The 13,010-nt window shown below is 45.3% G+C and overlaps 1 non-coding gene across 1 annotated transcript; it reads right to left on the minus strand.

Annotated features, from left to right (window-relative positions):
- Positions 1-7,414: 7,414 nt before the first annotated feature.
- Positions 7,415-7,552, minus strand: LOC114808326. The gene has a single exon (XR_003756172.1). It is a non-coding gene; the product is annotated as a small nucleolar RNA SNORA7 (small nucleolar RNA).
- Between the last annotated feature and the right edge of the window lie 5,458 nt (positions 7,553-13,010).

Consider the following 13,010-nt stretch of genomic DNA (forward strand, 5'->3'; position numbering starts at 1 on the left):
CAAAGAGGAAAAGAAGCTTGTCCTAATGGAAAAAGCACAAAATTGATAACCAGAAGACCTGGATTCTAATCCTGACTCTCCACCAAGGTGATCAGGTTGTCCCACTTGGGGCTCACACTCTTAATCCCCATTTTACAGATGAGGTAACTGAGGCACAGAGAAGTTAAGTGATTTACCCAAAGTCACACAGCTGATAAGTGGCAGAGCCAGGAGGAGAACCCATGACCTATGCCTCCCAAGCCCGTGCTCTTTCCACTGAGTCACGCTACTTCTCTACTGCTCTAAGTGCTGGAGTAAGTACAAGGTAATCAGTTCAGGCAGAGCCTCTGTCTTAAAAAGGGCTGATAGTCTAAGCAGGAGGGAGAACAGGTATTGAATCCCCATTTTACAGTTGAGGAACTTGAGGCACAGATAAATTAAATGTCTGGTATCTTCAGCCCCAGCAGGCAAGTGGCAGAACCGAAATTAGAAACCAGGTCCTCATACTCCCAGGACTATGCTATTTCCGCTAGGCCAGCCTGCTTCTTCCTCCTTCCCTCCCAAACTTTTTCCTCCACTCAACTCTCCCATGACAAAGCCACCATCCTTTCTGGTTCACAATCCCACATCCTTGACATTATCCTTGACTCAGCTCTCTCATTCCACCCACATATTCAGTCAGTCACTAAATGTTGTCAATTTCTATCTCCCCAACATCTCCAGAGGTTACTCCTTCCTCTCCATCCAAACTGCTGCCACACTGCTTCAAGAACTTATATCCGCTCTCATCTACTATGTCAGCCTCCTTGCTGACCTCCCTGCCTCCAGCTTCTTGCTTCTCCAGGCGACACTTTGCCGCCTTGATCATCTTTCTAAAAAATCATCTGCACATGCCTCCCCATTGCTCAAATGCCTCTAATGATTTCCCGTTCAACTCCACATCAAGCAGAAACTCCTCTCCGTCAGATTCAAGGCACTCAATCAGCTCTCTCCCCATTATATATCCTCACTCCTCTACTGATTATAACAATAATGATGGTATTTATTAAATGCTTACTATATGTAAAGCACTGTTCTAAGCACTGGGGTAGATCCAAGCTATTCAGGGCAGACACAGTCTTTGTTCCACATGGGGCTCACAGCCTAAGTAAGGGGAAGATCAGGAATTGAATCCCCATTTTATTTATTCATTCATTCATTCATTCATTCATTCATTCATTCATTCATTCGTATTTATTGAGCGCTTACTATGTGCAGAGCACTGTACTAAGCGCTTGGAATGTACAAATCAGCAACAGATAGAGACAGTCCCTGCCCTTTGATGGGCTTACAGTCTAATCGGGGGAGACAGGCAGACAAGAACAATGGCAATAAATAGAGTCAAGGGGAAGAACATCTCATGAAAACAATGGCAAATAAATAGAATCAGGGTCATGTACATCTCATCGAACAAAATAAATAGGGTGATGAAGATATATACAGTTAAGCGGACGAGTACAGTGCTGAGGGGGTGGGACGGGAGAGGGGGAGGAAGGGAGGGAAAGGGGGGAGAAGAGGGTTTAGCTGCGGTGAGGTGAAGGGGGGGTAGAGGGAGCAGAGGGAAAAAAGGGAGGAGCTCAGTCTGGGAAGGCCTCTTGGAGGAGGTGAGCTTTAAGTAGGGATTTGAAGAGGGGAAGAGAATTAGATTGTCGGAGGTGAGGAGGGAGGGCATTCCAGGACCGCGGGAGGACGTGGCCCAGGGGTCGACGGCGGGATAGGCGAGACCGAGGGACGGTGAGGAGGTGGGCGGCAGAGGAGCGGAGCGTGCGGGGTGGGCAGTAGAAAGAGAGAAGGGAGGAGAGGTAGGAAGGGGCAAGGTGATGGAGAGCTTTGAAGCCTAGAGTGAGGAGTTTTTGTTTTGAGCAGAGGTTGATAGGCAACCACTGGAGGTTTTTAAGAAGGGGAGTGACATGCCCAGATCGTTTCTGCAGGAAGATGAGCCGAGCAGTGGAGTGAAGAATAGACTGGAGCGGGGCGAGAGAGGAGGAAGGGAGATCGGAGAGAAGGCTGACACAGTAGTCTAGCCGGGATATTACGAGAGCCTGTAGCAGTAAGGTAGCCGTTTGGGTGGAGAGGAAAGGGCGGATCTTGGCGATATTATAAAGGTGAGACCGGCAGGTCTTGGTAACAGATCGGATGTGTGGGGTGAACGAGAGAGACGAATCAAAGATGACACCGAGGTTGCGGGCCTGAGAGATGAGAAAGAAGGTCGTACCATCCACGGTGATAGGGAAGTCTGGGAGAGGACCGGGCTTGGGAGGGAAGATGAGGAGCTCAGTTTTTTTAATTATTATTATTATTATTTTACAGATTAGGAAACTCAGGCACAGAGAAGGTAAGTCACTTTCCTAAGGTGACACAGCAGGCAAATGGCAGAGCCTGTATTAAAACCCAGGTCCTCTGATTCCCAGCCCCAAGCTCTTTCCACTAGGCCATGCTGCTCCTTTCTCACTTCAACCTAGCCTCACCCTTCACTCCTTTAATACCAACCTACTCACTGTCTCTTGCTCTCATTTCACTTTCTGTAGACCCCTTGTTGATGTTCTGCCTCCTGCCTGGAACTCCCTCCCCTTACATATCCAACGTATAATAATTATGGTATTAGTTAAGTGCTTACTATGTGTTAAGCACTGTTCTAAGCCCTGGGGTAGATACAGGGTAATCAGGTTGTCCCACGTGGGGCTCAAACTCTTTCCCCATTTTACAGATGAGGTAACTGAGGCACAGAGAAGTGAAGTGACTTGCCCAGGGTCTGCTGCCCAAGGAGACAAGTGGCAGAGGGGGATAAGAACCCACGTCCTCTGACTCCCAAGCCCGGACCCTTTCCACTAAGCCATGCTGCTTCTCTGCATATCAGCTCTTTCCTCCTCTGTAAGGACCTACTGAAATCATATTCTCTCCATGAAACCTTCCCTGACTAAATTCTCATCCTCCAACCCTATTTTTCTTCCTTATTACTGCACACCTGCGCTTCGTTGCAACCCCTAAGCACTTAAGTACTCCCTTTATCCTCACCCCCACGGCACTTCTGTACGTATCCTTATACTTGGTTGCATCCCTTACCTATAATTCATTTCAATGCTTGTCTCCTCAAGGGCAGGGTTCATGTCTACCAATTGTAATGTACTCTCCCAAGTGCTTAGTATGGTGCTGGGCCTGGGAGTCAGAGGACCTGGGTTCTAATCCCAGATCTGCCACTTGCCTGTTGCATTTGTTACTATTTAAGATTTACTCATTTGGAGTTAAAGAGTTTAAAAATAAAAGTTTATATTTTCACACCTCACTCCTAAAATTATTCCCCTTGATGAACATTCCCTATTAGTTTGAAAGATCTGATTGTAACAAGAAGAAATATTTTGCTTCTGGGAAAAAAAAAACAGCTAAAAACAAACATGTGAAAAATCTGAAGTCTCCTATAGAAAGAATCCCAGAATAAGAAGATCCTTCTTTTGAAGGATTGCCAAGAGTGAGTTACATGGTTATAGGCTACCAGGATGAAAATATAAGGTGCTTCTCAAACTGGGGGAACAAAGAGACCCTGTAGTGACCTTGGGGAAGTCACTTAAGTTCTCTGTGCCTCAGTTTCCTCTAATGGAAAATCAGTCAATTAATGGTATTTGCTGAGCACTTAAAGTGCGTAGAGCACTGTACTAAGCACTTTGGAGAGTACAATATAACAGGGTTGGTAGACACGTTCCCGGTACACAGTGAGCTCAGTACCATTTCTCCTTCCCACTTAGACTGTGAGACCCATGTAGAACAGGGATGGTTTTCGAACTGATTAACTTGGATCTCCCCCAGCACTTAGAACAGTCCTTGACACATAGTAAGTGCTTAACAAACACCATTTTAAAAAACATAAACCCTATCGATTGATTGATACCAAGGGACTTGGACACTGGAGTCAGATAGACTTTTGAGTAACTGGAAAACTTTTTCAATTCAACAGTCTACAAGCACCAACGAATATCTTTGAGCTAGTAATAATAATAGTTATAATGATGGTATTTGTTAAGCACTTACTAAGTGTCAAGCATTGTTCTAAATGCTGGGGTAGATACAAGGTAATCAGGTTGTCCCACATGGGACTCACAGTCTTAATCCCCATTTTACAGATGAGGTAATTGAGGCACAGAGAAGTTAAGTGGCTTGCCCAAGATCACACAGCTGACAAGTGATGGAGCCTAGGAGGTACTGTATGGTAATGACTGTTCTTTAAGCATATACCGACAATGCCATATGGATGATTCTGAATCGGTTTGTAAAGTCATTACAATACTAATGATGGACAATGAGACTGAATAAAACCAGATTTATGTAATAATAATGATAATGATGGCAATTGTTAAGCACTTACTATGTGCAGAGCATTGTTCTAAGCGCTGGGGGGATTCAAGGTGATCAGGTTATCCCACATGGGGCTCACGGTCTTAATCCCCACTTTACAGATGAGGTAACTGAGGCACAGAGAAGTTAAGTGACTTGTCCAAAGTCACACAGCTGACAAGCGGCGGAGCCGGGACTAGAACCCATGACCTCTGACTCCCAAGCCCGTGCTCTTTCCACTGAGCCATGCTGCATCCTTAGTGCTATATGATTTATGTGCTAAAGGGGATTAACTGCAGAGCTGTGATGCAGCAGAAGGGAGTCAGTCCTGGTCACCAAACGCCCCCTTGTAGATCCTGTATCCTCAATTAGCATGGAGGCTATGGAAAATGAAGGTTCCCACATCCGTTGTTCTGGGAAGGAGACTCTGTTTTGTCCTTCATGTGGATGCTCAGCAGATCCCCCTGTCCGGGACATGCCCCTATAGACTCTTTGGTAGCTAGGCTCATTTAGGGGATCAGCCTAGGGCTTGGGTCACTCCTGTGTCATGGAGGACTGCTGTTACCATAGCAACTGCTGGAACACATCCCTACACAGTTCTACCCTAGTAAGAATCTGGGAGTGTTGCTAGAATATGTGGGAGGGGGAAGAGGAGGAGGGGCGTTTCAAGGATACCCAAGAGCCAGCTCTGCTCAACTCCCTTGAGATCTCCCAGTCTTGCCAAAGATCTGCTCCTAACGGCAGGTGACCTCGGAGAAATCCAGGTTGAACTATAATCTGTTCTAAGTTCAGGGGCTTTTTTAATCAAGGAAAGATGAAGCCAATTTCATGTCATCAGACTGGAAAAACCAAGGTATATTTTTGAGGGAAATGCACCTGCATCTTTTTGGATTAGGTTTCTATGTCAAAGCCCAGTGAATGTGGGTCATCTCATAAACTTGGGAAGTCAAAGTTGATGTCACCTCTCCCATTCTAAATTGGACGTCATATGGAAGAAACATATTTCTCTATGGTTTTGATTAGTCTAAATAATTTCCAAGCCATTGCATCTGGGCCTCTGATAAAAATGAACCGAGAAATACTTTGGATTCCATTGCCAATTAAACCTCAAATTCTGTTATTCCAGATGTTTGTCCTCTGCCCAGAACTGGTTTCCTGGGAAAGAATCCCTAAATTCTGCAGGGTCTTTGTTTTCTTTCTTGGATTTACTTTCCTTTTTGTTTCCAGGTTCAAAGGCTTGTTATTGTATTTGATTTCTATTTACACACATGCCTTTCAAATAGATTCATCTCCTCAGCTTGAGTCTGCTTGAGCAGATCTAGCCAGGGGAAAGGTTTCTCCGGCTGCATTTTCCCATCCAATTCCCACCTTTCCTCTTTGCATTGGAGATTTATTTTTAAGAGAAGCAAATAATCCTGTCAATTTTGCTCCTCTTTATTTTCCTTTGAAGACTGTGGGATAATTTTGATGCTTTTCTTTCTAAATGGTGGAATGTTGACTGGAGCTGCTTTTAGAAAGAGAAATTAAGGAATTAAGATTTCAATTGAGAGGAAAGCAGGGCTCCTCGGCATCCATGATGGTACTCTTGCAAAAAAGCTGAACATCCAGAAAGGGACATATGACATATTTATTCTAGCGCTGTCAAGGGAAGGAAATGATCCTTCAAAGAATTGAAATGGATAGTTCTTTCCCATCCCACACCTTCTGGGGCAGGATAGAGGTTCCTGAAATTGCAAGTTAGGAATAATCTTGGTGATTGGCGATCCTTAAGGTTGTTGGCATTTGCACATTATTTGATCTGCAGAGACAGAGGTGGCTCTTCAAATGACATTGCTACAGTTCTTTTGTCGGGCTGGGTCAGGGAAATCATTTTAGCCACTGCCTCCCTGGTGAGGGGGTCTTTTGCCCACTACCTCCTTCCCCCAACCTTTGAAATGTTCTCGTTGTTTAATATGGTAAATCTTTAATTGCCCACAGCTGGATGTTTCTCTCTGTAATTCTGAGACATTTTCCTGCATTTGGGTGCTTGATTGTCCTGTGAGAGACACTGAAAAATCCTTAACTCTTCATGCCCCTTGCTTTTCAAAGCACACATGGCCCCTTAATATACTATTCTCAGGGCAAGTTCTTGAGACAGGGCAAATTTTTTTATTATCTGTAACCCATTTTTTATGTTAGATCACTGTCGTAGAACTTTGCTGTTGTTAACCTAGGTGTGATTAAACTATTTTGAATACCAAATTTAACTGCATTTCTGATTAAACTTCCCTTTAGAATGAAATTTGGGAGCTTTGATCTCACTGATGGAATTATTCTCTCTTGCTATTTAAAAATGTTACTTCATTTTAAAATTTTTAGAAGCACAAAAATACTTAATAGACATTGGAGTGTGCCCAAATGTAGTACATGGTGGTGAAGAGAGGGAGAAAGACAAGAATTAGTTTTCTTGCAAATTGGGTGAGTTAATTACTGGCAAAGAAATTACTTGAAAGTGATTTGCTATATTTGCCCTCAGACAGGCTTTCTATTAGCTGCTTCCTCATCAGTCTGATCAATAAATGTTTTTTATTGAGCTCTTACTGTGTGTAAAACATTGTACTCTCAGAGTGCTTAGGTGAGTACAACAAACAGTAGGTAAGCAATGTTCCTGCCATGGAGAAGCTTGCAATCAAGAATATTGCTCTCCGTCTTCCAGTCCCCTCAAGGGGTACTTGATGTGGTGACTTTTATTCTTTTCCAAGGTAAGATTGGCAAGTATTCCCTTGCCTGTGTCCCTGGGTGGTGGCTGATAAAGTAAATCCCACCCATCAGCCCAGTCCTAGGCTGCCCCACAGCTCTTTCTTGTTTTGTCATATGCCGTCGAGTCGTTTCCGACCCATAGCGACGCCACGGGTACATCTCTCCCAGAATGCCCCGCTCTCCATCTGCAATTGTTCTGGTAGTGGATCCATAGAGTTTTCTTGGTCAAAATACGGAAGCGGTTTACCATTGCCTCCTTCTGCACAGTAAACCTGAGTCTCTGCTCTCGACTCTCTCCTGTGCCGCTGCTGCCCAGCACGGGTGAGTTTTGATTTGTAGCAGATTGCCTTCCACTCGCTGGCCACTGGCCAAGCTAGGAATGGAATGGGTGCACCTCTGCTTGACTCTACCTCTAGTAGCTGAGACTGGTAGAGTACTTGAAACTCTCCAGGTGTAACCTTGAGAGGTGCCACAGCTCTTTACAACTTTCCAATTTGAATTGTACTTTCCAAGCACTTGGTACAGTGCTCTGCATACATTAAGTGCTCAATAAATATGATTGAATGAGTGAGTGAACTTTCCCTGTTACCCCACGGCTCCTGTGCACCTCCCCCCCACCCCCCATGGTCACCTTGTAGTTCTTCTTCCATCTCCTCCACTGCTTATTTAATTTTTACCTTGTTTTGCTGTCACTGGTCACTTACCCCACTTACAGTCCTCCTCCTGAGACCTCCTAATCCACTGGACCTTGGCCAGAGCCAGACCAGGGCAGATAGAAAAGGTGGCCTGAGGAGGAAACACAGTCATTCTCTTGCCCCCCAGCCCCAGTCTATCCCCATTCCTTCAACTCTGGCAGTTCTGAAATGGGGGGAGCTGCAAGCCAGGGAAGCTTGAGAAGCAGTGTGGCCTTGTGAAAAGACCCCAGGTCTGGGAATCAGAGGACCTGGGTTCCAATCCTGATTCTGTCACTTGCCTGCTGTGTGACCTTGGGCAATTCACTTCACTTCTCGGTGCCTCAGTTCCCTCATCTGTAAAATGGGGATTCAGTACCCGTTTTCCCTCCTCCTTAGACTGGGAGCTTCATGTTACCCTGACGATCCTGGATCTATCCCAGCATTTACAATAGTGCTTGGCACATTGTAAGCACTTAACCAATAGCACAATTATTAGGGAAATGACCAGTGGCAGCAAAACCAGGTAGAAAAGTTGGGGAGGAATATGGGGGAACTGTGGTGTTGGGAGGAGGTGTTAGTTCACAGAGAGGGTCAACATATATAGAAGCTGCAGGAAAATGGGGAAAGAAAGTTTTATAGAGCCAGGGAAAGGGAAAAGTAGTACTGGGCTTATTTTTTGCCACTAGGAGTTACCATTAGGGGACAACTTGACAAAATTTCTTAGAGCAGAATTATATTGCCATGCTGTCATGTAACCCTAACGACCTAACTTTTAATTACCTGGTTTATTCACATAATTACCTCCACTGCAAAGTTTACCCTCCTTGATTTTTGAAGAGGAAATAAAATATATATTTTTTTACATTACATAACTGAAGCAGTTATAACGGCATGCATGGGGGTAGGAAGAAGAGAAGGGTCAAAATGTGCTAACACCACAGTGGCAGGCTCTCGCTGGAGAAGGAAGTTTTTCCACTGAGACATTTGAACTCTGGGGTGGGAAGGGGTGTGGGGAGAAAAATTCACTGAGTGCCTTTTTCCGTAGCATATGGTAGGGTGCAAAAATGATAAGACTGTAAGCCCGTCATTGGGCAGGGACTGTCCCTATCTGTTGCCCAAGTGTACATTCCAAGCGCTTAGTACAGTGCTCTGCACATAGTAAGCGCTCAATAAATACTATTGAATGAATGAATGAATAAGAGGTACAGTCTCAAATATATTCTTCCCTATCTCTTCCTTGTCCCCTCCCTTTCTTCCTCCTTTTTTCTCCTTTTCCCCTTATTGTTAGACTCAATTCTTATGTGACCCTGCCCAATAATACCCTTGTTTTTGTGTTGCAAAAATAATGTAAAAGAGAAGCAATTATGAATAAATACAATATAACTCTTGCTTCTCCCACCTATTGCTCTCAATACTCCCCCTTCTTGAAGTCTCCTCCCCTTAAATCTATCAAACCTCATTCATTCATTCATTCATTCATTCATTCAATAGTATTTATTGAGCACTTACTATGTGCAGAGCACTGTACTAAGCGCTTGGAATGAACAAGTCGGCAACAGATAGAGACAGTCCCTGCTGTATGACGGGCTTACAGTCTAATCGGGGGAGACAGACAGACAAGAACAATGGCAATAAATAGAGTCAAGGGGAAGAACATCTCGTAAAAAACAATGGCAACTAAATAGAATCAAGGCGATGTACATTTCATTAACAAAATAAATAGGGTAATGAAAATATATACAGTTGAGCAGACGAGTACAGTGCTGAGGGAATGGGAAGGTAGAACAGAGGGAAATGGGGGGAAAAGAGGGTTAAGCTGCGTAGAGGTGAAGGGGGGGCGGTAGAGGGAGTAGAGGGAGAAGGGGAGCTCAGTCTGGGAAGGCCTCTTGGAGGAGGTGAGTTTTAAGTAGGGTTTTGAAGAGGGGAAGAGAATTAGTTTGGTGGAGGTGAGGGAGGGCATTCCAGGACCGTGGGAGGACGTGGCCCAGGGGTCGACGGCGGGATAGGCAAGACCGAGGGATGGTGAGGAGGTGGGCGGCAGAGGAGCGGAGCGTGTGGGGTGGGCAGTAGAAAGAGAGAAGGGAGGAGAGGTAGGAAGGGGCAATAATAATAATAATGTTGGGATTTGTTAAGCGCTTACTATGTGCAGAGCACTGTTCTAAGCACTGGGGTAGATACAGGGTGATCAGGTTGTCCTCCATGGGGCTCACAGTTTTAATCCCCATTTTACAGATGAGGTAACTGAGGCACAGAGAAGTTAAGTGACTTGCCCACAGTCACACAGCTGACAAGTGGCGGAGTAGGGATTTGAACCCATGACCTCTGACTCCCAAGCCCGGGCTCTTTCCACTGAGCCACGCTGCAAGGTGATGTAGAGCCTTGTAGCCTAGAGTGAGGAGTTTTTGTTTGGAGTGGAGGTTGAAAGGCAACCACTGGAGGTGTTTAAGAAGGGGAGTGACATGCCCAGATCGTTTCTGCAGGAAAATGAGCCGGGCAGCAGAGTGAAGAATCGACTGGAGTGGGGCGAGAGAGGAGGAAGGGAGATCAGAGAGAAGGCTGACACAGTAGTCTAGCTGGAATATTACGAAAGCCCGTAGCAGTAAGGTAGCCGTTTGGGTGGAAGGGAAAGGGCGGATCTTGGCGATATTGTAAAGGTGAAACCGGCAGGTCTCGGTAACGGATAGGATGTGTGGGGTGAACGAGAGAGACGAGTCAAGGATGATACCAAGATTGCGGGCCTGAGAGACAGGAAGGATGGTCGTGCCATCCACGGTGATAAGGAAGTCTGGGAGAGGACCGGGCTTGGGAGGGAAGATGAGGAGCTAAGTCTTGCTCATGTTGAGTTTTAGGTGGCGGGCCGACATCCAGGTGGAGACATCCTGGAGGCAGGAGGAGATGCAAGCCTGAAGGGAGGGGGAGAGGACAGGGGCGGAGATGTAGATCTGTGTGTCATCTGCGTAGAGATGGTAGTCAAAGCCGTGAAAGCGAATGAGTTCACCAAGGGAGTGAGTGTAAATGGAGAACAGAAGAGGGCCAAGAACTGACCCTTGAGGAACTCCAACAGTTAAAGGATGGGAGGGGGAGGAGGTGCCTGCGAAGGAAACCGAGAATGACCGGCCAGCTAGATAAGAGGAGAACCAGGAGAGGACGGAGTTTGTGAAGCCAAGGTGAGATAAGGTATGGAGGAGGAGGGGATGGTCGACAGTGTCAAAGGCAGCAGAGAGGTCAAGGAGGATTAGAATGGAGTAGGAGCCATTGGATTTGGCAAGAAGGAGGTCATGGGTGACCTTAGAGAGAGCAGTCTCAGTAGAGTGGAGGGGACGGAAGCCAGATTGGAGGGGGTCCAGGAGAGAATGGGAGTTAAGGAATTCTAAGCATCGATTGTAGACGACTCGTTCTAGGATTTTGGAAAGGAAGGGTAGTAGGGAGATAAGGTGATAACTGGAAGTGGAAGTGGGGTCAAGAGCGGGTTTTTTTAGGATGGGGGAAATGTGGGCATGTTTGAAGGCAGAGGGGAAGGAGCCATTGGAGATTGAGTGGTTAAAAATAGAAGTTAAGGAAGGGAGGAGGGCAGGGGCGATGTTTTTAATAAGGTGAGAGGGAATGGGGTCCGAGGCGCAGGTGGAGGGGGTGGCACTTGCGAGGAGGGAGGAGATTTCCTCTGAGGATACTGCAGGGAAGGATGGAAAAGTAGGGGAGTGGGTTGGTGGGGGGAAGGGAGAGGCGGAGAGGTGACTTTGGGGAGCTCAGACCTGATTGTGTTGATTTTTGTGATCAAGTAGGTGGCCAGATCATTGGGGGTGAGAGATGGGGGAGGGGGAGGAACAGGGGGCCTAAGGAGAGAGTTAAAGGTCCGGAACAATTGGCGGGGGTGATGGGATCCTTAGCCCCAAAACCTCCTAAAAAAAATCACACCATCTCAGAAGTCTTCCCTGATTAATCTCCACCTTTCTGGCATTCTGGTCATTGAGAAGCAGCGTGGCTCAGTGGAAAGAGCATGGGCTTTGGAGTCAGGGCTCATGAGTTCGAATCCCAGCTCTGTCACTTGTCGGCTGTGTGACTGTGGGCAAGTCACTTAACTTCTCTGTGCCTCAGTTCCCTCATCTGTAAAATGGGGATTAAGACTGTGAGCCCCACGTGGGACAACCTGATTCCCCTATGTCTACCCCAGCGCTTAGAACAGTGCTCGGCACATAGTAAGAGCTTAACAAATACCAACATTATTATTATTATTATTATTATGGTATTTGTTAAGCACTTACTTTGTGTCAAGCACTGTTCCAAGCACTGGGGTAGATATAAATTAATCAGGTCAGACATAGTCCCTGTCCCACATGGGGCTAGCAGTCTTAAGTAATTAATCAGTCAATCAATTGATTGTATTTTAAGTATGAAGTAGAAAAGGTATGAAATCCTCATTTTTCCATTTGAAGAAGCTGAAGCACAGAGAAGTTAAGTGACTTGCCCAAAGTAACACAGCAAGCATTTGGCAGAGCCGAAATTAGAACCCAGGTCCTCTGACTCCTAAACCCATGTGCTTTCCCCCAAGTCATGCTGGTGCTACGTTTGCCATCTTAGTACTAGTATTTATCTGTTTTCATTTATTTACTTATTTGCATATTTGTGTGTATCATTTATAAGCATACCAATCATCCAAAACAGAGTTGATTTGCATACCTGCTATGTGCAGCATACTGTACTAGACACTTGGGCACATATAATAGTCATGAAAAATATGGTTCCTGCCTTCAAAGAGCTTTTACTTTTACCTAATATATATTTGGTAATTTGTTTCTGCTTGTCTCCACCATTTAAATGTAAGTTCAACAAAGAATGTTGATGATGATGATAAAATTTCTAGCTTCAAAGAGGTTCACTTGGTTGAAAACGCAGCTCTCTACAGAGATCATTATTCCCATTTGAATCAATATACCTTTTGTTGATTGTTCCAATTATGCTTCGTATTTACTGCAATTGTACACTTTAAATTCACATCACCGAAATACATTCCCTTCCTGTTTCAATGAAAGCCACTGTTATTGCTGAAAATAGGTACAAGATATTTTCCCCACAGCCCCATAGCAGAGGATTTAATAGGTCAGGTTTACATCTCAATGTTTTCACTTTAAATCTTGTGATCACTTTCCATTCAGAGGATAGAAAGCAATTTCTGTAAGTGCTTCAGTTAACCGGTTTCCATCCAGATTTAGAGCTCTTCTTTATCCTTCATTTTGCACGAGGCTTTCAAATGTT

Source organism: Ornithorhynchus anatinus, chromosome X5 (assembly GCF_004115215.2).
Source record: "Ornithorhynchus anatinus isolate Pmale09 chromosome X5, mOrnAna1.pri.v4, whole genome shotgun sequence".
NCBI classification, from domain to species: domain Eukaryota; kingdom Metazoa; phylum Chordata; class Mammalia; order Monotremata; family Ornithorhynchidae; genus Ornithorhynchus; species Ornithorhynchus anatinus.